The 24,955-nt window shown below is 36.1% G+C and overlaps 1 protein-coding gene across 3 annotated transcripts in view; it reads left to right on the forward strand.

Annotated features, from left to right (window-relative positions):
• The window catches only part of LOC123712902 (espin), a 102,028-nt gene that overhangs the window by 660 nt on the left and 76,413 nt on the right, over positions 1-24,955 (forward strand). Inside the window, exon 1 of one of the 3 annotated variants that reach the window (XM_045666268.1) lies at positions 15,462-15,550. The exons of the other annotated variants lie outside the window; for them this stretch is intronic. The gene's annotated coding sequence lies outside the window, so the exon portion shown is untranslated. Of the gene's footprint in view, positions 1-15,461; positions 15,551-24,955 lie in introns of those variants that run through there. 3 annotated transcript variants of the gene reach the window in all.

Raw genomic sequence — 24,955 nt, forward strand, 5'->3', positions numbered from 1 at the left:
CTTAGATCGAAACCGTCGACGGCATGCACAGTATGCTGATCACCTACATACATACAACTTAACTATATGCACCAAGATGTCTATTTATTTATTCATTTAGAAAACAAAACAGATACATCTCTAAAAGTATAAAACAAAAAAAAATAACATAAAATTAACACATTGGTCCACATCCACAAAAAGTTTCACTGATAAAGTATGATATCAGGCTTTTTATATAAAATATGTACAAAGAATAGTGAAAGTCGGTTATTACTATTAATATTGAAATTATTTCTGTTCGTGTTTTACATAAACATAGAGCTAGTGAATTATAAATAGTTATATTATTTGTAAATAATCAACCAATAATTCTTATCGTCTCAACAGGCTTTGTCGTCAAGTTAAGTCATATAATAATTTCATGGATTAATTATAGATTCAGTCACTTAAATCCCACTGCTTTGTTTTTTTATTTGGTTGATTACATGATTTCGGTTACTATGCAATAAATTTCGTATAATTAATAATCTACCATTACAGAGAGACAATAGACGAATGAGTAGAAGTAAACAAGGCATGTTCATAATTCACGGCTTGGACGCATAGTTCACGCTCTGGCGATTGAACGGAGTTTCTTAGGTTGATATCCCCTTTCCGATATGAAGCTATTTCCATAATAAGAACATCTAGAACTCGGGTGTAATCGACAATTGACACGCTATAGATAGAGGATGTGATCGCACAGTCAACATATCAATAGATTTATGTATTTGAATTTAGAATTATATGGTAAAGGGTAAAATTAAGGATCAGGATCTTATTGATCCTGTTCTAGTAGGATGTATTTTATTAATTACGTAATATATATGGTGATTTTTATTTCTACCCTATTATGGAATATAAGATACAGATATTACTTATTCCATGTCATTAAATTTGTATCGCAGACATTCTTACTCATCGGCAAAGAAGACAGAGGGTGTAGAGGCCGAGAGAAAAATCCGGCGTAAAAAACACTCGGTACTCTCTTAAATTAGCAAATTATCTTACAAAATGGCAAACAACACTTACATAAGAAAAGTAGCCTGTGTAGCACTAGTCCCTCCTAGTTCCTAGGTCCCTGAGGTCATAATTTCGATCCCCGGGTGTGCACCAATGGATTTTCTTTCTATGTGCGCATTTAACATTCGCTCAAACGGTGAAGGTAAACATCGTGAGGAAACCGGCTTGTCTTGGACCCAAAAAGTCGACGGCGTGCGTCAGGCACAGAAGGCTGATCACCTACTTGCCTATTCCATTAACAAATGATCATGAAACAGATACAGAAATCTTAGGCCCAGACCTAAAAAGGTTGTAGCGCCATTGACATTTTTTTGTGTTCTATTATAGTAAACTTATTTTATACTATTTTTGTATACATACATAATATTATCATAAATATATTGCGAGGGAAGGGTATGTGAGGTTTATCGTCAATTTTATCACAAAAGTGTATTTGATTGTCATAGTCACTCATAGCGCAAGTGTAGGCTCCGACTGCTCTGTATATCTTAATTCTTAAATCGCTGGCGTCGATGAAAAGCTGTAAAATATGGTTATTTAATTATTTTGTAAAATAATAACTTTTAAATCTTACAAGCCCTAGAGAAAGATCTTATCAAATTTAAAGTTCTCTCTGTGTTCACTAGAAGTGTTGCTTAAATAATAAAAAAAAAACATGATTGCAATCAATAATGATTTATAATCTGTGACAAAACGTTGTTTTCTATTTAACCCGAATGGAAAGAATCAATTTGCGATTATACAATCTGTAAACTAAACCAATTTGATTTGACGAGTTCGTGACCGAGAAATCATACTTGTGTGCAACATTTAACAAATAAGAATTACGTTGTAAGATGTCCTATATTTTATTTATTGGTAAAATTACAGCTAGCTTATAGAACAATGGCAAAATATATAAAAGATTGAAATAGTTAAAGACTTTTCATTATCAGAAAATTTCTTATGTCGTTAAAGATGTCCTCAGCCATTAATTGGCTGCAGGTATATTACCTGAGAATCACGAAAATAATATGTGTATACGGGCAATTCATCGTCCAAGTCGAAATGCTTTCACCTTCGAGGTAATGCAAATGTAAATACTTATGAGCAGTATTGGCCTAGGAGCTTCGGCGTGCGATTTTCATCCCTGAGGTCGTTAGATGCAATCCCCGGCAGTACACCAAATGGAATTTCTTTCTATATTTTTAAAATTAACTCGAACTTTGAAGGAAAATATAGTGAGGAAACCCAAAAAGTGGACGGCGTGTGTCATGCACAGGAGACTGATCACCTTGTTGCCTATTAGAATGACAAATGATCATGAGACAGATACATAAATCTGAGGCCCAGACCTAAAAAATGTTTTTAGCGCCACTGATTTATTTACATATATATACAATTATGCAAGTAGGGATTAGCAAACTGGAGCTGTCCTTAATTAAGGTAACAAAATTTAGTAAAACAATAATCCTCGTTCTATAATAAAGATTTTTTTACAAATGTGTAAAAATTATTGTATTCTTACATATATTATGTTATTGTTTACAGTATATAAATTAAATTTATATTTTGCAAATGTGAGAATAGATACTTGGACAATAAGAGATAACAGTGGTCTTAGATCACCAAAACTGACACATCTGATATATTACATTAAGTTAGGTTAAGTAAGTAAAATAAATGTTTACATATATTATACTGGGTGTCAACAAAGACTTAATAAATATAAAGGTACTTAGACAATACATTTTATATCAATTTGAGTGAAAATAGTAACAAACGCTTAGACAGCATTGGTTATGGCATTACAGAGCAATGGACTATGAAACTATATAATTTAATTCTTCGATAGACCATGACTAGCAATTTTCCATTTAAATATAAATTCTTGGTACTTCGAGAAAGTACTGCAAAGGGATAATTTTATTGGAATTTGAAAGTGAATTGTTTATGAACTATTCGCCTATTTGTCAAGGCTGTAGATTTAACATGATCGTTGGTAACCTGCACAGCGTACAGCTGGTCTATTATCAGTGCCCTAACCCTCAAGAAAAAGGCGCTCAAGTCGCTGATATATAATTGTAGTCTATATTGGCCGTGTGGTTATTATTCGATGTAGGGATACTGTAAAGAAAATAAAAAACTTTGTTATCTAATGCATAAAATTCTCGTGTCACGATGTTTGTAATTAAACTCCTCCGAAATGGTTTGACCGATTTTCGATATAGTATACAAAAATACAACTCTTAATTTTCACCCCTCTTCTCGTAGATAGTTATTTTTAAAATCAAATTGCATAAGACCTCCTTGTGGGCAGCCTGTCTCTATAGAGACATTATCGTGCAACAATATATTGTTAATATAAGATAAGATAAGAATAATTTCTGTTTCAGCATAAGACAGGTTAAGATGTATACTTTACACATAGATGGACAGAGGCAATTGAGTTTAAGGGGGAGGCGCTAGCGGTTAGTTTGGACATAGCGAAAGCCTTCGATCGGGTGTGGCACAGAGCACTGCTCTCGAAGCTTCCAGCCTACGGGCTTTCCGAGAAATTATGCGACTGGATCTCCAGCTTTCTGGCCGATCGGAGCATCAAGGTCGTCGTCGACGGAGCATGTTCCGACCTTAAACCCGTGAATGCTGGGGTCCCACAAGGCTGTGTTCTATCCCCGACCCTGTTTCTTCTGCATATCAATGACATGTTGCAACTTAGCAACATTAATTGCTATGCGGACGACAGCACTGAGGATACTCTTTACACTGGCCGGGCAGTTGTCGATGACTACCGGAACAAACTCTACTACGTGGAGTCTCGGACTGGGGTAGACTAAACCTAGTCCAATTTAACCCCAAGAAGACACAAGTTTGCGCGTTTTCCGCGAAAAAAATACCCTTTATCGCTACTCCTCTTTTCGAAAACACTCTTCTTGAAGCCACAGCCAGCATCGGAATACTTGGCGTTGACATATCGAACGACGTTCAGTTTCGCGGTCATTTGGAGGGAAAGGCTAAATTAGCCTCCAAAAAGCTTGGTGTGCTCAGCAAGGCGAGACGGTACTTCACTCCGGGCCACCGCTTGCAACTCTATAAAGCGCAAATACGGCCCCACATGGAATACTGTTCTCACCTCTGGGCGGGGGCTCCCCAGTACCAGCTCCTTCCACTTGACCGTATCCAACGAAAAGCGGTTCGAATCGTCGATGACCAATCCCTCTCCGAGCGGCTCGATCCTTTGGCGTTGCGTAGAGATGTGGGGTCACTCTGCATCTTCTACCGCATTTACCATGGAGAGTGTTCAGAGGAGTTGTTCGGATTAATACCTGCAGCTGAGTTTCATCATCGGACGTCGAGGCAGAATACAAAATTCCACCCGTATCACCTCGACGTCCGCCGTTCCACGACTGAGCGTTTTTCAAGGCAATTTTTGCCGCGCACCACCGCTATGTGGAACCAGCTGCCCACTGAAGTATTTCCGAACCAATTCGACTTAGGGTCCTTCAAGAAAAGAGCGTACAAATTCTTAAAAGGCTGGCAACGCACTCGCGAGCCCTCTGGCATTGAGAGTGTCCATGGGCGGCGGTATCACTTAACATCAGGTGAGCCTCCTGCCCGTTTGCTCCCTATTTTATAAAAAAAAATGTTGTTTAAGATTATTATGGGACATATACATACATGGGACATATAAAGGTTAAAGATGAAAGCTCCTCTGAAAGGTTTTAAGGTAGCTTATATGTAGGTTATTTCCAAGCAGTAAATGGTTTTTTAAGGTGTGAATGGCAGCCTCTTGGAGAATGGTGATAATGGTATCTATAATTATTAGTATTATAACGCCGATTTTCCATAAAATCTATTTTAAGCTGGGTTGGCACTGTGTTAGTCATAAACTCTTGTAAACTGACAAGAATTGACGGGGGCAAACGGGCAGGAAGCTCATTTGACGATACCATCGAAAATGGTAATTCTCAATGCCAGAGGGTTTGACTTAGATACCAACTAACTAAATCATTCTTACGTAGTACGAACAGCAGTAAGTAGTAAAACGTCATCTTTAGTTCTAATTCGTGATATTTAACCGATTTAAAAAAAACGTATAGACGTATAGTTTTCTTACCGCTTTGATAAATCAATCTTAAGACATTAAAAAATAATAACAAGGGATTTTTTAACACCTGTGGCTCACCTTATGTTAAGCCGGACGTTTAAAAGTTGGTACGCTCTTTTCTTGAAGGTCCCTAAGTCAAATTGGTTCGGAAATAATTCAGTCGGCTGGTTCCACATAGCGGCGTGTGCAGCAATAACACAGTTGTAGTACGATTTCGTTTACACTCAATCTTCATCGTTCTTGATTGGTGTCCTTAAAGTTCCCTACTTTGTTTGTGCCATTTACTTCTATGTATGACTTTAGTTAACGAATTAACGGATCTTTATTATTGCACGTTGAGTGAACTGATAAATGTTCTATTATTTGTCAGATAGTTAACTTTGTTTTTCTTAATTAATTTGTTATGTTGGTTTAGTGTGTAATTTTTTTCATTATCCATTCTTGTCGATTTAGGGTCGCCTGTTAAGGCAGGATTTTTTTAAAATAAATAAATATAGCTATGGTTGGCGCTAAAATCTCCGAGTCTTGGTTTTGTCGTATTTTCTTTGACGATTGAGTTCTTCATTGCCGTCAATGTGGGTCTTAGGTTTGCTAGTTTCCTCGCGATGTTCTCCTTCTACGTACGAGTCTTAAATACACCAGTTGCATGCGTTAGCTATGGTACTACCATAGCCAATAAAGTATAATATAGACTACGTTAATTAAAAGTTACTTGTATATACAAAAAAGTTTTTAATGCATTTTTCATTCGGGGCTTAAAAATAAAAATTCTTCTCAATTAGATTAGTACATGTAGATGATAGTAGATGAGAATTAGTATTTAGAAAAAATAAACATAGACGGACAAACATCAGTTTTCTTTAAATGAATTAGACGAAATGTTATAGTAAGCAACTTGAAGACTGAAGATGTTTTATTAATAGTAATTAGTTTTAGTTAATTGATGTTGACACTAATTATTCTACTTGATAATAGATGTCGCTACGGTGTTAAACACAGTTAAAATGGGCGAACGCAGTCCGCGTAAAAGAAAGTGTTTAGAAAGCCGATTAAAATTAATGTCTTTATTTATTATCTTACTAAATTGTATAGAATCTGATACGTTTGCTTTGATTGCTGAACTTATTTCGATGTTGTGGGCATATCCATAACCTGAGGTCGATATTCGGGTCAGGTATCAGCATTATTATTAAACAAATTTAAAAAAAATCGATGTTTTTTTAAAATATTATTTCATGAAAAAGTAACAAACAAAATACGTAATCATTTACAAGTATTATATTTTTAATTTAATTAGTCATTTGTATCGATTTGTATTGTAAGTTTACAATACAAATCGATTAGTACATTTTTATTGCGCCTGCAAAAAATTATTAGCAAAACGAATATTAGAATCTTGCTCTTGGTTTTAAAAGTGTACTAATGAAAATTATAACATTCTATTAGCCAACAATTGTACTAGATTAAGATATATTAAAAGTAATCTGTTATTGAGTCTTTGATATTAGGCATACACTAGATAGAAGTGGGGGGGGGGGTAATGGGGGAGAACGGAGTTAACATCTTTCCGGCCCCAACTGTCAACCTCACCTGCACGCGCGGACAACACATCATCCGCGGCGGTATTCCTATACCGTGGTCCCCCTCCTAGATAACAGACGAGGCAATGGCGACCGAGCAGTGGCGGTATAACCACATTCCTGACCAGAGGTCAGAAGAGGCTACAGCGGCATTAGGGTTCAAATAGCCCCTAAAAGAACTGGCGCAGAAGGCAACGGGAAACCACTGCAGCTAATCTCCCGAGAAAATCGTTATGAAAGTAGTCACAAAAGAATCACGATTGCCATGCGAACCGCTTAGCCAGCGGCGCCGCGCCGCGTCCGGGGCGAGCGGTGGGAAATGGACTACCGGCCATGATGGAGTAAGAGACCAGGCTTCACGTGGAAATAATGCTACTGGAAACTCCATAAAGTTGCGAAAAATCCAGAACATAGGCACTTGGAATGTTCGTGGGTTGCTTAAACCTGGTAAATTTAATATCGTGGAGAGAGAAGCCACCAGATGTGGTTTATCCATTTGCGGTCTAACAGAAACACACTGGAGAGGCAACGGGCATTTCTCTACCGACGCCCATGCCGTCTACTTTTCCAGTAGCGATGACAGTAGCCGTAACGGAGTAGCGATTATTATTCCTAAGCATACGAATAACAGTGTAATGGGGTATGAGGCAGTTAGCGACCGCATTATGTCAATGAAGCTCAAAGCGTCACCTGTAAACATCAATCTAATACAGGCATATGCCCCCACCAGTGAAGCTCTACCCCTCGTACTGGAGAGTTTCTACCAAGATTTACAAGCAACAATTGCTAAAATCCCCAATAGAGAGTTACTTATAATAATGGGTGATTTCAACTCAAAAATTGGCAAACGCAAACTCTGCCCAGTACAGTAAATGTGTGGGAAATTTCGGACTTGGGGTACGTAACGAAAGAGGTGAAAGATTTATGCAGTTCGCAGACGAAAACAATATGGTGGTGGCGAACAGTCTATTCCAACACCATCCCCGGAGACTGTTCACCTGGACATCACCTGGAGGAGGTACCAAAAACCAGATCGATTACATATTGATAAGATCACGTTGGCGCACCTCTATTCTTAATGCCCACACACTTCCTGGGGCTGATTGTGGTTCTGATCACGAACTCGTTATCGCAAAGATGAGGTTGAAGCTCAAAGCCGCTCGATCCTTCAAAAAGACAAGACGGATTGAAGTAGCAGATATCGAGAAATTCAATACAGCCATTGAGCGGAGTTGGAAGGATTGGACAGTTATGAACCACAACGAAGCTACACCAGTCACGTTATGGAATAAGGCTAAACAACTCATCCAAAATGCAGTCACGGAGTCCAGTCCGAGATCAGAAACGCGCAAACGTCAACACTGGATGACGGAGAGTACCCTTGCCCTTATAGAAGAGAGGCGCCTTAAGAAAGCCGCAGGAGCAGACATAAGAGAGCTGAATCAACTGTCTGCTAACATCCAAGCCTGCTGCAGGCGAGACCATAATTCCCACCTTCATAGCATTTGTGACGAACTTGAAAAACATGCTATGAAGCACGAATCTAGAGATCTTTACCACAAAATTCGTCTTATTACAAAATCTCTACCTGCTAAAACCTGGGCTATCGAGAACGACAGAAATGAAGTGGTAACAGAACTCGACAAAATCTCGGAAACGTGGAGGAGCTATTGCCAGTCATTGTTCCTGGATCCGCAGTCGCGGCAGTCTATAGACACAGAACCAGAGCCAGATAATTTGGAACCAGACATCCTTCTGTCCGAAGTAAGAGCTGCCATAAAACATCTGAAAAGTAAAAAAGCAACTGGTAGAGATGCAATTCCTATAGAGACAATTAAAGCCTTAGGAGAACGTGGCGACCAGATGTTTCATCTCATCTGTAATAAGGTGTGGCAGACAAGAATTTGGCCTTCGGAATGGACACATACCATATTTGCACCCCTGCACAAGAAAGGCTCAACGAAGAAATGTAACAATTACCGCCTCATTGCTCTGATATCACACGCTAGCAAAATATTGTTACATATTCTCAACGAGCGCCTGAAAGCATACCTTTATAAAGAGATCGCTCCAGAACAGGCCGGTTTTGTGAAGGGAAAAGGCACTCGGGAACAAATACTCATATTACAGCACATCATGTAGAAGTCAAGAGAATTTAATAAGCCCATGTTCATTTGCTTTGTTGATTTCTCCAAAGCTTTCGACTCGGTGAGATGGCCGGTATTGTGGAAGACCCTGCTAGATATGGGCACACCAAAACATCTTGTGCACCTATTAAGACAGCTTTATGAAGAGGGCACAGCTTCGGTTCGCACAGATGATGTCCTATCAGGTGATTTCCATCCAAGTGCCGGAGTACGCCAGGAGTGCATAATATCGCCGCTCTTATTCAACGTGTACACCGAACTCATAATGCGCATCACCTTTGAAGACTGGACAGACGGTGTAACAATTGGTGGATACCGGATTGCGAACTTGCGTTACGCGGATGACACCACTCTGTTTGCATCCAGTTCGCAACACTTGGAAGAGCTTCTGTCAAGGATAGAACGAGTGAGCCATGAGTTTGGACTTAAGATAAATCGCAGCAAAACCAAGGTAATGATTGTTGACCGTGCCAGAAATAATTCGCCTCAAGTGACTCAAATCGCGAAACGCAACGTAGTCCAATCTTATATTTATCTTGGGGCTCAGATTTCAAACAATGGCGGATGCATCGATGAGGTCAAACGACGTATGGGCATCACAAGAACGGCTATGGACAAGATGCAAAAGATATGGAGAATATAGGACCATAACAAAAGCCTCGTTCATCGAAAGAGATCAGGCTCGTGAAGACTCTTATATTCCCCATATTTCTGTACGCGGCCGAAACGTGGACCTTGCGAGATGTGGAAAGACAGAAAATAGACGCTCTAGAAATGTGGTGCTGGAGGAGAATGCTTGGGATTTCGTGGACCGAGTTTCGTACAAATGTCTTGATACTTCAAGAACTCGGTATTAAGCAGCGTTTATTTTCAATAGTACAATCTCGCATCCTTACATTCTTCGGACACGTATCTCGGCGTGGTATTCAGTCCATAGAACGCCTTGTCGTCCAGGGGAAGATAGAAGGCACTAGACCGCGCGGAAGGTCACCTACGCGTTGGACTGACCAGATCAAGTCTGCCGTAGGAGGTACACTCAATGAGAGGATGACCACTAATAGGCAACGATGGCGAAACGTCGTGAAGCGCATCACATCTTCTCCTTTGATTACCACTACTAAATAGCGATCACGACCGCTCTGTCAAGAGTGTACCGGATAAGAAGAAGATAGAAGTAGACGCCTTTACAATATCTATAGTCATAGTATATATTGGGAGTAACTAGAGTTCCTAAAATCATAGATATAATATTCACATATGTCACTTTCGTCAGAAATTAAAAATACTAATTGATTTGATTGAAGTAAGAACTGGTTTTGCTTGTTGAACTACCACCCATAAACCAAAGAAATATATTGTTACTGAGGAAAACGGTTAATTATAGAGCAGTGTTGGCTTAGTGGCTCCCAACCTGCGACTCCCAACCTATCATAGGTTCAATCCCCGGCTGTGCACCAATGAACTTTCTTTCTTTTAACATTCGATCGAACGGTGAAGGAAAACATCGTGAGGAAACCGGCTTGCCCAAAAGTCAACAGCGTGTGTCAAGCACAGGAGGCTGATCACTAACTTTCCTATTAGATTGATAAATGATCATGAAACAGATACAGAAATCGGAGGCTCTAAAAAGGTTGTAGCGCCATTTTTTTCAAAAAGGTTGTACATGTATATTATCTCAACAGTAAAGCGTTGAAGTATTTGTCATAATGAGTAAACCATAAAGTATAGAATCATAGACGTTTCATTGCTAAATTTGACAGCACATTTTTATTTATGAAATAAATACAGTGTATCATTTCGAAAAGGTTTGAAGGCCTAACGCTCACTTTCGTTTACGTCATAACGATACATTAATTATGCCTTAATTACCGCGACTTACTTTGATAGTTACGTTATAAAAATACATTTTAACTATGAGAGAAGTCCCTTGACCAATAGGTCACTGGGCAGATACGTTTCAAAAGACTGGAGTATCTTAATGCCGTAGATGACGACATTTAGTATTGAATAAAGATGTCTATCACGTGGCACACTGAGTATTTGGTTATTAATACAAACTTAAATTACCTACATGCTCGTAGTACTAACTTCTGTTCTACATTGTGAGACCATTTAACCATGCTATGTGAATATCGTTTACGATACATTTAAATAAATAAAGGCCAGTAGGTCTGGTCTAGGCTAAAACAATTTTTATTTCACTGAGGCACGAACGCAAGAGCTTTGAACGGTTTGTGTTAACTTCTAAGTAAAAGCTCTTGTTTCGACTATAATGAACCACTAAAGATGGACTGCGTGTGGCACTGAAAGCTGATCACCTACTTGCCTATTAGAAAACACAAATGATGACGAAAGAGATACATACATCCTTTTTTTATTATACAACAGGGGGCAAAAGAATAGGAGGTTCACCTGTTGTTACATTCTCAATAAGGACTCGCAAAGTGCGCTGCGGGCCATAAAGTATTGAAATGCCTCTTTCTTCAAAGACCCTTAGTCGTATTTGTTCGGAAATACTTCTCATTCCACATAGGGGTGGTGCACGGCTAAAGCTGCCTCCAATAAATCTCAGTTGTTGGACGACGGATGTCGAGGTTATACCGATGTCCGATGATGAAACTTAGCTGCAGGCTCCACACAACTCCTTTGACTTTCCACCTAAGACCCAGATCGAAAAGGTTGTTTTAAAATTGATAACCCATTGGTTTAATTTTAATTCCTATAATTCTACTTCAAAATTTTTATAAATAAATTAATGTATTTTAGTATCTCGGCCAATTTATATTCGTCGAAGACTGTTTAATATGCATGAAACTGGTATTTTCACTTTCTCAAACATCGCTGTATCCATTTGAACGCTTTAGATTTTTCCGTATTTAGTTTTTATTAATAAATATAATCAAAATATTATTTTTGTGTTCGCAAAAGATCGCCTAGGTCAGTGGCCTTTTAAAGCCTAAATATTTGATGGTGTTGTGGGTTACGAAAATGAAATTTAATTAATAATAATAATAATAATGCGTGCGTTGCCGTCCTTTTACGAATTGGTACGCGCTTTTCTTGGTTCCTAAATCGAATTGGTTCGGATATACTTCAGTGGGCAGCTTGTTTTTTTCTATATGCTATAAAATTGTTTTGTCTAACTTCTTACTACTGTTATATTATGAATAATGTTAAATGTGCTGTGTTTTGTCTTTGTAGTCCCGGTAGTGTCCCGTGCAGTAGTAGTGTAATATCCTAATGGGACAAGTGACAGATGTATTTCTAAATCTATTAAAAAGATCGTAAGCCCAATTTGCATGTCAAGTTGTACGTTTATTCAAAAACAAGTTTTGCGCTATTAATAATGATAAAACTTCAGGAGTGAATATTTTTAATAGTATATAAGTCACCGGAATATAACAAATTACGCAAGTTAGAAATCTTAAGGGCGTTCGAAGGGTTGAGGTATTTTTAGTGGGTGAGGTCTCGCTACCCCTCTGAATAGCAGAGGGATAGGAGTGTAGATCCAACCCCACATTCCAAGCGTCAAGCTCGACATCCATGGCGCGGGTCTGCGTAAGCGCATTTTCACCTCATTTAAAAAAAGGTTAGTAACTTTTTCAACCAATCAGAGCTCACATGCCGTTTGGTTATCGCTTACTTATTATTTTACGCGTGAGTTCGGTAAGTTTATCAATTTACGAAAGTGTGGCCGTAATATAATAAAATTTATCCTTTGTTTAGAATCCTATGAAATTTATAAAATTGCGGATTTTGTTTACTGCAAGATAAGATATATAGCTTGGACTGTATACTTTATATGGGTAATTGTCTTAGTGAGAGAAATCAAAATAGAGACTCCCGCGCTTCTAGTTGTGAAGTAAGTTATTGATTTTTGTGACACAGCATTTATTTATAAACATTTCTTTATCCCAATGTTTTATATATAATTTCTGCTCTTTTAGAGTGTGTGTGTATGTGTGCAGTGTCAGTTTAGTGGCTTCAGCTCTCATTCCTTAGTAAGCCCGGCTGTACACTGTGCATGCGATGAAGGGAAACTTCGGAAGAAAGAAGTTGACGGTGTGTGTCAAGAGGACCCCATTAAATTAACATAGTTAATTTCGTGAATGTATACTATAGATTTTAATTTGTCTATAACCTGTTTTGCACAGGTGTGCCCATACTCTTTTATAACAAAATCACGTAATTCAACTTCCGAGTAAAGATGAAATTATTATGTGTTCGATACTATATACATTACATAACTTTAAATCAATATACTTATAAATCAGTTATTCAAATGTATCGAAAGTTATTTTCTAATACTTTACATATTAAGAATTGGTACAGTGTTGGCCAAGTGGTGTGCGACTGTTTACAGACCGCCGCGGCCGGTTTCTAACTCCCAAAAACGTTACCGTTTTTATGTATGTATATATGTCTCAATACTGTAGCTTTGCGACCTTGGGATGTAAATATGTGAGCACCATGTATCTACATAATAATACGTTTTTCTGCTGCATTTTTTTGTTCTGGGTACATGGTCTTCATGTATCAAATCCATTAACAATAAAGACTATTTTAAGAGAGTAAATATGGAGTTTCTTACCCATTTTTCTCCATGTGAACTTTTGGAAGGCAACTAATATTTTTTTTTTAATATTTTTTCTTGTAATTGTAACTTGCCTTAACTTAAAATGCCTTTATAATAATTGAAATAAACGATTTCACTTTTGACAATGAAAATTTTTGACATTGAAATATCCGGCTGCGCGTGCTCATAGAATTATATTAGAAAAATAAGATTAAAGAGGACATCAGGGATACAAAAGGAAGAAAAGCTTAGGTGGTTTGGCCATGTAGTCCAATGAGAAGCTTACAAGTAGGATATAGCCGGAAAGTCCGGTTGGTTAGGCTTTGTCGTACTTGCACCAGGAGGTTCTGGTAAGGGACAAGTTAGAAGTACCCATAACTGACGAGTATGTATCATGTGGATGACGCGAGGTGTGTCAGAACCGTAGCAAGAGCAGATCAGTGGTCTCTTCCTGTCCCTTCGGGAAACAAGTGTGATGATTTAAATAATAGCCGTAAACAATGGTTTTATTAACAGAAGTACACGCAGACAAAACGATGCCGCGTTTTGTTTATTTATTATATTCTTTATAAATTTGATATACATACTTTTACCAAATTATTATGTTAAAATATATTTTATAAGTTATACTAATGATACTAACAGATTGGTTGAAATATATAATATTTATTGTTGTATAAATACATATACGTAAAATATATGAAACGTCTTCTCTTTGTCGCTCTATGGAATCTGGGACGCTGTCTAACAGCTGACAGACTATGCCCAGAAAAACTGGAAGCGAACACTGATTGTACAGACAAGTCCTTAAAATATCTTGAATATTGTCTATATCCAAAATTGGTTGTCAACCTTTGCAAGATGATAATTTAGGAAGAAGACAAATAACATCAAAAGACAATAGGATTGCTTCCGTATCCACGGTATTTTCCAGATTTGGCCCCCAAACGACGTTTTTCTGTTCTCAGACCTCAAGTAAATGCTCTAATATATAATAAATTTAGCATTGATGAAGAGGTCGCTGAAACTGTAGCAACTTTCGGGCTAAACACAAATTATACAACTGGATAGAAAAACTGTATAACCGCTATTATCGTGTATCGCTCTCGTAGGAAACTATATTGAATATTCATATCAAATTCTATAAAAAAATGTTAAGCTCCAAACTTTTCAGTCCACCTAATGTATAGAATATGTTACTCAGGGATAATATAACATTATAATGAAATAGGTCCAGTGTTTTTATTGGTTAAAAACATACAAATAATATACCTTTGTCTTTGATAGATATACAAAGGTATTGGCAAATAGTACAAAAACCTATATAAGGTTGTTGAAAATCTACTTTCTACTTTATAAGGAGTAAAACACAAAACAGGCCACAACTTTTATAGTATATTTTCTAACAATTTTTATAAACAAGTTAGTAAGTTACAACAGGTATTATAAGATGTATTGCCCAGCCTCAAATGAAAGCAATGACATGTGTCTTTTTCTACTTGGTGTCAAATGCTAGAAAAATTTAGATACAAAAAGGTGCTGGTAAAAAAAAACATTGTAAAACTTTTATATTTCACTTAAAAGATAATCGTAATACCGTGTAATGGCGGCCTTGTATACATTCTTAGTACTTAAAACAAAGAGAAATGTGGGTGAAACCAATGATTTTTCAAAATCAAATATGTACAGATATATTCTTATAGTTCTAGGGAAGACTTTGCTAAATTAGTAGAAATGGTATATCATTTACTTAACAATGTTTTTGTAAGTATTCTTTAGTAGATTCTATCAGCGTTTTAAATGCTTCATTTACTTAAAAATATTTTTTTACGTAAGTATTCCTTTTTTAAATTTTACAGAGTTTTGATTGCGATGTAAGCTTCAAATCCGTGTTACTAATGCCAAACATTACCGTAACACACGGACGCGACACGCGATATCATCTGCGCACGCATTCACTAGCCGGCAGACGATATATTCGCGCGCGTTCACATTCGAAATTTAAATATTTGACATTTTATTATTCTACTTTTATCTAAGACTTAGCGGACATGTTTTTTATTTGTGATATGTGTTCTGTGTCTGTGTAGTGGTTTTACGGATTGCAATTGTACCGGTAAGTTAATTAAATTATAAGCTATATTTTATTTCATACCGAAAGATGCGTAAATTAAGCTATCGTTAGAGTGAAAACATTTTATTTTACGTATAAAGAGAACAGAGATTTAAATTTACAATTTTGATAACGTTAATATATAAACCAGTAAAACAAATTTTAAAGTGGCCTTATGTTTTCCTCGCTTGAAAGTTAAAAAAAGTCATAGTCCTCACCGCAAAAGAGCTTTAAGATTCGACTATTATATATAACAATAACTATTATTGGCAATAATGTTTGCGAATTTCGTCTTTATCACCTTGAGCCAAGGTTTATTTTATACCGCTTCGTAAGTTGATGGGTCTTACCGGTGGTTGGTGGTTGTGGTGTCTGAGTTCTGTCATTCATTGAGTAATGTTATGTCTTCTTAAAGAACCTGTATATCTAAAAATATTATTACAATTAATTACTTACATGATAATGGTATTTCGATGGTCCACGCGTAATATTAACTATATTTAAATAATATCTTAAGAATTTTATTTAAAGTATTCGGTGAATGCTCGCTCTTTGCAGTCTCATCTCGGAGGTCGTAGGTTCGATCCCCGGCTGCGCCATGAGTTTTGCTGTGTGCCCATTTAATAGCCGCTCGAACGATGAATAAAACCATGGTGAGAAAAGTGCCTTACCTTAGACGCAAACACTCGACAGGGTGTGTCAGGCACAGGAGACTGATACTTACCTATAAAAATAAGTAAAAAATAGTCGCGCTACAATTTTTTTAGGTCTGTGCCTCAGATCTCTGTATCTATTTCACGATCATTTGTCAATCTACTAGGCAAGTAGATTATCAGCCTCCTGTGTCTAACACACGCTGACGACTGTTTGGGTCTTCTAAGTCCTATCGGTTTCCTCACGATGTTTTACTTCAACGTTCTAGCGAATATTAAACGCGCACATAGACAAGATATATACTTACACATAGTCAATACAAAACAAATACAGAAATTTGAGAAATAAAACCAGGACCATTATTTTATAATTGTATAAAAATTTACAGAGAGAAATTGTTCTCTTTAATTTAATTTTGAACACGTTTTTTTTATATTCACTTATTGATAAGGGTTTTAGTGATTCACTCAATCACCTGCATCACACCTCATATACACACCCTCGTGTACATATCCTTTCACACACAGTACAGCCGAATTAGGTATTACATATATAATAATTTTGATTGATTTTTCGTTTCGTAAATTTCAGCCTTTTTGTGTGTGTTATGTGTTCCATTATGTATCTATATGTTTAGTATAATTGTTTTTCGTTGTATATAATTTGTGTTAGTTATACGAATACGAAATAAATAAACAGAATTATGCACCGAATATGCGAAATCCCGTAGAAATGTTGGCATTTTACGTTGGTTAATCTTAGATAATCGATTACGAAGTAACGTGTAACATTAACGTAAGCATTCATAATGATAGATTTCAATAAGTTACATCACGTATATAGGAACTGGACTGGGCTTATTATATTGACGAGTTTTTCCGTACAATCTCCACAGATTGTTTTTCATAAATCACACCAGAGACTCTAGAATCCAAACTCTATGTATACTCTGATGCTTGACGTGTTTTATTTAGGCGTGTTCGTGTGACGTCAATTTGACAATTTTTATTATACCTTATGAACACAATGTCATTATTTTCAATGCTTTATTTTATATCAAATGCCTATTTAAGGAATTTTCTCTTATAAAGGGAATTTAGATTCTGCGTACGTATTCCATAGCCGGAGTTAAGACTCTAGAGTCCGAACTCTATGAACGAAAATCTAAATATAATCTGTGATTTTTTATTGCAGGGAACTCGAATTATTTTATTACGGTGTGCTCGTATCTATGTTAATTTGACAAATTTTATCATACTGTATCAACACAATCAAATTGCTTTCAATGCTTTATGATCTATTAAAGTCCTTTTAAGAAAGTTACACTTATTCTTATACATTTCATATATCGTATGACTATTTCTACATAGTAAGCTCAGATTAGTCAAAAATTTATGAATCACTAAGATGGTGCACTGTGCAATACCGGATAATTGAACATTCTCAAGATTTTCGCGAATGCTTAATTTCTTCAAAGGATGTTGCGAAATTAAATTTTCGACATATGTGCAAACTATGGATTAGTGTACATCCAGGTCAATGATTAGGAAGGCAATGCGGGCCCAGACTTCCAGGTAACCTAGAGAGGAAAAATATTAATTTTTCCATAGTAATCTGTGAATAAGTAAATATATCTGTGGTCATAGATAATATTATATCAGACAATGATAAGTACATTTTTTCTCGGTATGATTTATTAATAAATCGAATGTTTCAAGCCTTCAAGACTTCTTAATAATTTAATTGTTTGTACTGTAAAGTAGTGAAATTGCATTTATTATTTTCTGACCTATGGCCACAGATATACAATAAATATATTAATCGATATAGATGATCGATTATTTATAAAAATTATATTGAAATAACACTACGTTACCGGATTCATTTAATTTAAATATATCAAGTGCTTAGCAATCGTGTCGAGAGAGTGCAATAAAGGGGTAGGGCAATAATACATTTACGTAAATAACAATATAAAAATTACAGAAAGAAAACTAATCAAATGATAGAGCGAGGAAACGCCAGCAATAAGGGTCCGAATTAAAAATATTTTTTTATTTTTTATTATTATTATGTAGGTTAGGAGCAGTGTTCGCCCAGTGGCTTCAGCGTGCGACTTTCATCGACGAAGTCGTTTTTTCGATCTCCGACTGTGCACCAATGGACTTTATGTCTATGTGCTGTTTTAACATTCGCTCGGTGAAGGAAAACATCGTGAGGATGTAACCTTAGATCCTTAGTCGACGGCGTGTGTCAGGCACCTTCTTATTACGTTGCCTATTAGATTGATTCATCATGAAATACATAAATCTGAAGCGCAGATCTAAAAAAATTGTTTAGCCACTGGTTTTTTATGTGGGCTCGAAAAGTTTATATAAAAAAAATTACTCATAATATTCTACTAATAAAATTATTCCGACTTCTATTAATGAGAGACTGTTACCGGGTTTATGCAAAACCACTTTCCACGCTTTACTGAATAAGTAGCTTTAAGAAAATTTGTATGATAATTTTTTAACTGTTTTAGTTTGAGTTTTGCAATTCATTTAAATTAACTATATTTTGGGTTGTCTAGAACGATTATTTGATCATTAATCTGAGCAGTGTTTTATAGAACAAGGGGCAAACGGGCAGGAGGCTGCCCTGATGTTAAGTAATAGATACTCACATTGCCGATACTGCCTTTTAAGAATTGGTACGCTCCCTTCTTCAAGGACTCTAAGTTGATTATTATATACTTCAGTGGGCAGCAAGGTTCCACATTTTGGTGGGGCTTGGCAAGAAAAAAAACAGTGTTGGATTGAGCCTGCGACTCTCATCCCGAAGGTCGTAGGTTCGAACGTCATCAATACACTTTCTAAGTGCATATTTAACACTCGTTCGTGTTAACAAATCGGTATACATAAGGCTGATAATATTATTAGAAAAAATATCACGAATTTGAGAAAGATCTGATTCCAAAACCCGGTATGGGTTGCGTTTGTATACTTTTTTTATTTTTATTGTGGATATTATCGCGGACGGGACTGCGGGCCATAGTTTGTTCATAAAAACTATATAGATTTTGCTATGTGATGCTGTTTATCAGTTTTCATTAATGAAACAGAAGACTTATAAAGGAATGAATGCAGGCTTTCTACACATCCTCAATAGTGTTACAGCGGCAGTATTCTGTAATTTCCAATAGCAATCCCAACTTTGTATATTATTTGAGTTCCCTTAACATCCTGATGATGACCTTGTGAGTCTGCGAAGTGGAAAACATCTAAAATTCTGGTAGAAGCCAGGCTGGCCTAATTAGCCAGAACTTTACGTACAAAATAATGGGCGTCTTACTGCGGAAACTGTCCACACTACGTGCATCTTTGTGCGGGACAAAAACTCGAAGTTGGTATCATGATTGAGTGTCCTCCCGCCAAGATTTCGACCAGCATTCTAAAACAATATCATGCGATAATCTTTTTATCAATATAACATTTTTAAAAATGCAAACGGTGCAAAACAGATTAGTTCTATTATTAATATTAGAATTGGTAATTCAAGCCAATAATTGCGTCTGAAATATAGAATAACCCTGCTGGAACAAAGTGTGTACAGGCGTCATTGCGATAAGTAGAGCGTACCAGCCCGGTGTTTTTAGCTCAGTCAATTAATGTTTTATAACCATTTTTATTCTTTCCATACTCGCATCCATACGCAGTATAGTAGCTTATTTTATTATATAAAATATATTGGGAATAAATACAGACTTTGGTCAAGCAGTGTTTAAGTTTGTAGAACCACAACTATGTGAAACCAGCTGCCAATTGAAGTATTTCCATCAATTCGACTTAGGGTCCTTCAAGAAAAGCGTACCAATTTGTTTTAGTCGAATCGACGACGACCTTGCCTGTAAATTGTCGTTACGTGTACTACTACTTCCTTGAAGTTTTATTTCTCTGTATTTTTGTATGAACTTAAAAGTAAATACAATGCATGCAGTGACGTATGTCAAAGGGACTAGTGCGACGCTATCTTATCAACTTCAAGATTTTTGGCAGGTTTTAAACCCAATTAATGTAAATAAAAAAAAAATGTTTTATCCTCAAATAAATAATCTGAAATGATTTTTAAAATTCCAGCAGTCAATTTTATGGAAGAATTTATATTTCCTGTCAAAGGACTTTGCGTTTTATTGCTAGTTTTTATAATCTCAAGTGACATAGTATGCCAGTGTGACCAGCATTAATCCGTAAGGAATGTATGTCCCATTGCGGTCATCAAGTCAATTCCTCTAACGGAATATAACTTCATAACGTGGCTACATTTAATTTAAACAGTAAAAAATATAAAAAGTTTTTCAAATTCGTAGTATTCGTGTATTAAATTTTTTATTTATTCATAAAATATAAACACTGTTAAAATAATATGTTAATTATATCATTATTAATATTAATAAGGGATCAATTGCGTAAATCAATACCATATTGTAACTTTATTATTAATCAATAATTTATTTGACATTTGAAGTTTTCTTGTCAAATATCAAGTCTTACTACATTTAGACTTTTAATGTTGTTTAGGTTTTAGATTAAAAACAGTCTTGCTAGTGGCTTTAGCGAGTGACTCTGTGCTATATAAATGTTCTATATCCAATTTATCAGTCAGAAGGAAATCATCGTCAGGATTTTTTTAAACTTTCTTAAGATCTGACCTAACCATACCAGACCTAATAAATAGGCATAAAAGGTAATAAATCCGAAGTCTTGATAGACACGGTTGATAGAGAGGAGCAGTCTCGATGGAGATTTTTCTCTGAACGCCTAACAGCTCTCAACATATCTGATCATAGTCTAGCTGACTAATTGCAAGATAAACACTTATAAATAATAATAAAAAACTTTCTTCAGATCCTCGGTTTATAAATATATGATTTGCCAATTCCCTGGTAATAAGTAATGTACCTATATAGCCAATATAAATAGTAATATTTATTTCTGTTAAGATTTTTTGTATGATATTCATACAGAGAATACTTCTCCCACAAACGGCAACGCATCCACCAAAATGGGTGTTAATGGATTGCGATGACAACCCTTTTTGGGCGTCCCGTGGGTTCGCATCCAATAAAAAAACCTAATTTAAGATCTATTTAAGTATTTTCTTCTGTCTATTTTAATATTCGGTTGTACCTTTCGAAGCCATATTAGGTGGGCTGAAAAGTTCGTAGGCTAACATAGAAGACACCGTTTTTTTATAGAATTTGAATTCTTATTCAAAATTTGTAGTTGTTTTCGAGAGCGATACACAGATAAAAGCGGTCATAGCATTTGTCTTTAGCTTGAAGGCGGCTTCAGTTTGATCAGCCCAAAATTTCTGCCCAGTGAACATTCTCTTGAGGTATGAGAGCAGGAAAATTTCGCTGGAGGCTTAACGAACGACGAATTAATAAAAACGACGTTTTTATTAATTTTCACCGTGCATTATCTTATTGACACAGCACAGTTCTTGAAATGGGCCCCTAATTCCGCAATTTTATCCTTCAAATGCTTCAATAATCCTAACTCATCATATATATCGTCTCGCCTTCGGCTGTATTATTGCAAGGGCAGGCTGCATTTTGTTTTGAAATTTTTGAACGTTCGATCCATCGTGTCCTGTCAACATCTTTCGTCTATCACAATCAGTAATGTCTTAATTACTAGTAAACGTCATCAACACTTAGTTGTGCTTAGGGGAAAAGCTAAGAATAGCATGGACTGCGAAGCTCACCAATACTCCGCATATGTAATCGCCTGTCTATCATATAAATAAAAAATAAATCAATTGCGCTACAACCTTTTTTAGGTCTGAGCCTCAGATTTCTGTACATGTTTTATGATCGTTTGTGCATTGAATAGGCAAGTAGGTGATCAGCCTTCTGTGCCTGACGCACGACGTCGACTTTTTGGGTCTAAGGCAAGCCGGTTTCCTCACGAAGTTTTCCTTCACCGTTCGAGCTAATTTTAAATGCGCACATAGAAAGAAATCCATTGGTGCACACCCGGGGACCGAACCTACGACCTCAGGGATGAGAGTCGCACGCTAAAGCCACTAGGCTAACACTGCTGCTGTCTATCATATGCCGACAACAAATTATATCTTATTTCGCCCATACAATAACCCAGAGGAAATGAAAACTTGGACAGTAAACGATCACGTGGCTGTTTACCACTAGTCCTCGTCCTCAACACTATAAACTGCCATAAATTTCTGCGTTGGACAGAAACCGATGAAAACACCTCGCTGACCACAACGCTGACATGAGCCGCCAATTGAAGAGAGAGAGAGAGAGATTTGTATAGTACATATGTGTACAGTACTAAAATAAATGTTATACATTGATCGATGGATATATAAGACTACTTATTTCTGTAATGGTAGAGTAATTTATCGGGGACCCAATAAGCAATAACGGCGTGAGATCGAATCGAGAAAATCGATCAATCATTAGCTAACCACATCTCTTCAATTTCTGAAGTGTATTGTTTATTTATTTCGTACATTCGTAGAGCTAACATGAATTATAAAATTATAGTTAGAGTTAGTAAATTTTATTATAGCCAGCACACAAATATACAATATTTACAATTTTCTTAAACTACATTGTAATAATATTAAAAATTGATAAAGAGAATGTTAGAACAATTTTATAAAGTTTGGTCCCAGTGTACCTTTAACGCTGACAGCATTTCCTGTTGCGATACTTATTTGTTGAGCGGGGAAAGCACCAGCTCTGTGGTCACTGGTGCAACCGGGCGTCAACTTAAATCTTTAATTAGCGCCTGTGCACTTGAACCCCACGGGCCAAGAGTCCAATCCAAAGCGAACAAAATCGAAGTTGGAGGAAAGACTTACCTTTGAGGTGTTTATTATTTTACATATAGCCAAAGGTGGAATACATATATACAAAAAACAAGAAAAAATATTAAATACATTTAATTATTACCTAATTCGGGTGATGATGATGGTTATCTAGTATTAGTTATCGTTATATATGGACTAAAACGTTTAAATTTTTTTATTTTTTATTAAATTCATTACATTACCAATTTCATCTCACGTACAATACGTTTTGCAACCTTAGTTATTGATATAAAGTAGAGGTTTGTCTAATGAACGCACCCATCTTTATGTATTCGACTGAGATGTGTTAATATACACTTTTAATCATTAAACACATTTTGTCTAGTCAAAATGATGCGTTGGTATGATGTATGCGATAGTGAAGGCATTTTCTTTTGCGTACTAAGACTGTGGAAACGACTTCCGGTGGGATCTTCCCTAGGAGATCGACGACCTCGATTTGCTTATAAAGAGACAATAACCCTTCCTCAAACCGATGTAAATAGGTGTCTATGAATTGCGAGAACTGCCCTTTTTGGGCTTGTTTGGTCCCATAAAAAATATTGTTATATTATTAAATTTCTTAACAATTCAACGTCAATTTTATTTCTATAGTGCAAAGTTACAGCAAGTGAGCACTGTTACATAGTTTTAAATTAATAAAAAAATATAGAATATATTTTGCAAAAGCCATATTAGGAACATATCAATATTAGAAATCTATTTGAAAAAAAAAATATAACGATCTTCCACAATTATCACTCAAACGTACAAGAAGTGTGTATACTTACGTGTGTTTGTAGGTCAATTGGCACAGATTTGTATTAACAGTGCGAGGCTAAAGTAACGCCCCATTTCCTCAGCGCACAAGTAACAACATAATCTAATAATCATATAGGTTACTTTTAGATTATTATATGTTAAAGTTTTATGACCTCTCACAACTTGGGGGCTCCTCCATGGTTATTTATCAATAAAATAAAAAAAAAATCAATCATGCTATAACCTTTTTAGGTCTGGGCCTCAGTTTTCTGTATCTGTTTCATGATCATTAGTTAATCTAATAGGCAAGCAGGAGATCAGCCATCTGTACATGACGCACGCCGTCGACTTTTTTGGGTGTAAGGCAAACCGGTTTCCTTATGAAGTTTTCCTTTACCGTTCTAGAGAATATTAAATGCGAACGTAGAAAGAAACTCTATTGGTACACAGCCGGGATCAAACCTGTCGTAGATTCGTTTCGTGTCGATCTCATCTCTCATCACTGAGAGTCGCACGCTCAAGCCACTAGGCCAACACTGCTCAAATCATATAAATCTTTTCATACTTTATAGTTAAGGAAAATAATATATCTGAATTAAATGAAAAATAAATATAACATACTTATTTTAATTGATAAAATTTGAGATGCTTCATTAAAAAAATATATTTTTCTAATTATTTTTTAAATGCCACTTTGCCCACAAAAAGTACTTTATATTTATATTTAGATATATTTAAATGTTTATTCTCTAGGCACTTAAACTTCAGGTACTGTAAAAAAAATATTGTTACCACTTTAATAATTCTAAATTTAAAATGTATACAAACCCGTAAAAGATCTACAAAAAACTTCTCAGTAAGTTTATGTTATGTGACCGCAGTCTTTTTAATGTGGTGTTAAATGATATTAATTTTTAAAAGTATTGGTACTCTCTTTTCTTGAAGAATCCTAAGTCGAATTGGTGGAATTAGTGGACTTTTTATGAAAATAAATTATTTACAAATGGATAAGACATATGCAACAATTTGTTGTGTTGTTTTGTGTGTATGTTTACATATGTATATGTCTGTATAAATGGTAGGATATCGATAATTCTATTGATTACAGTCATTCTTCTCGTTGACAAG

This window comes from Pieris brassicae, chromosome 8 (assembly GCF_905147105.1).
Source record: "Pieris brassicae chromosome 8, ilPieBrab1.1, whole genome shotgun sequence".
Taxonomy (NCBI): Eukaryota; Metazoa; Arthropoda; class Insecta; order Lepidoptera; family Pieridae; genus Pieris; species Pieris brassicae.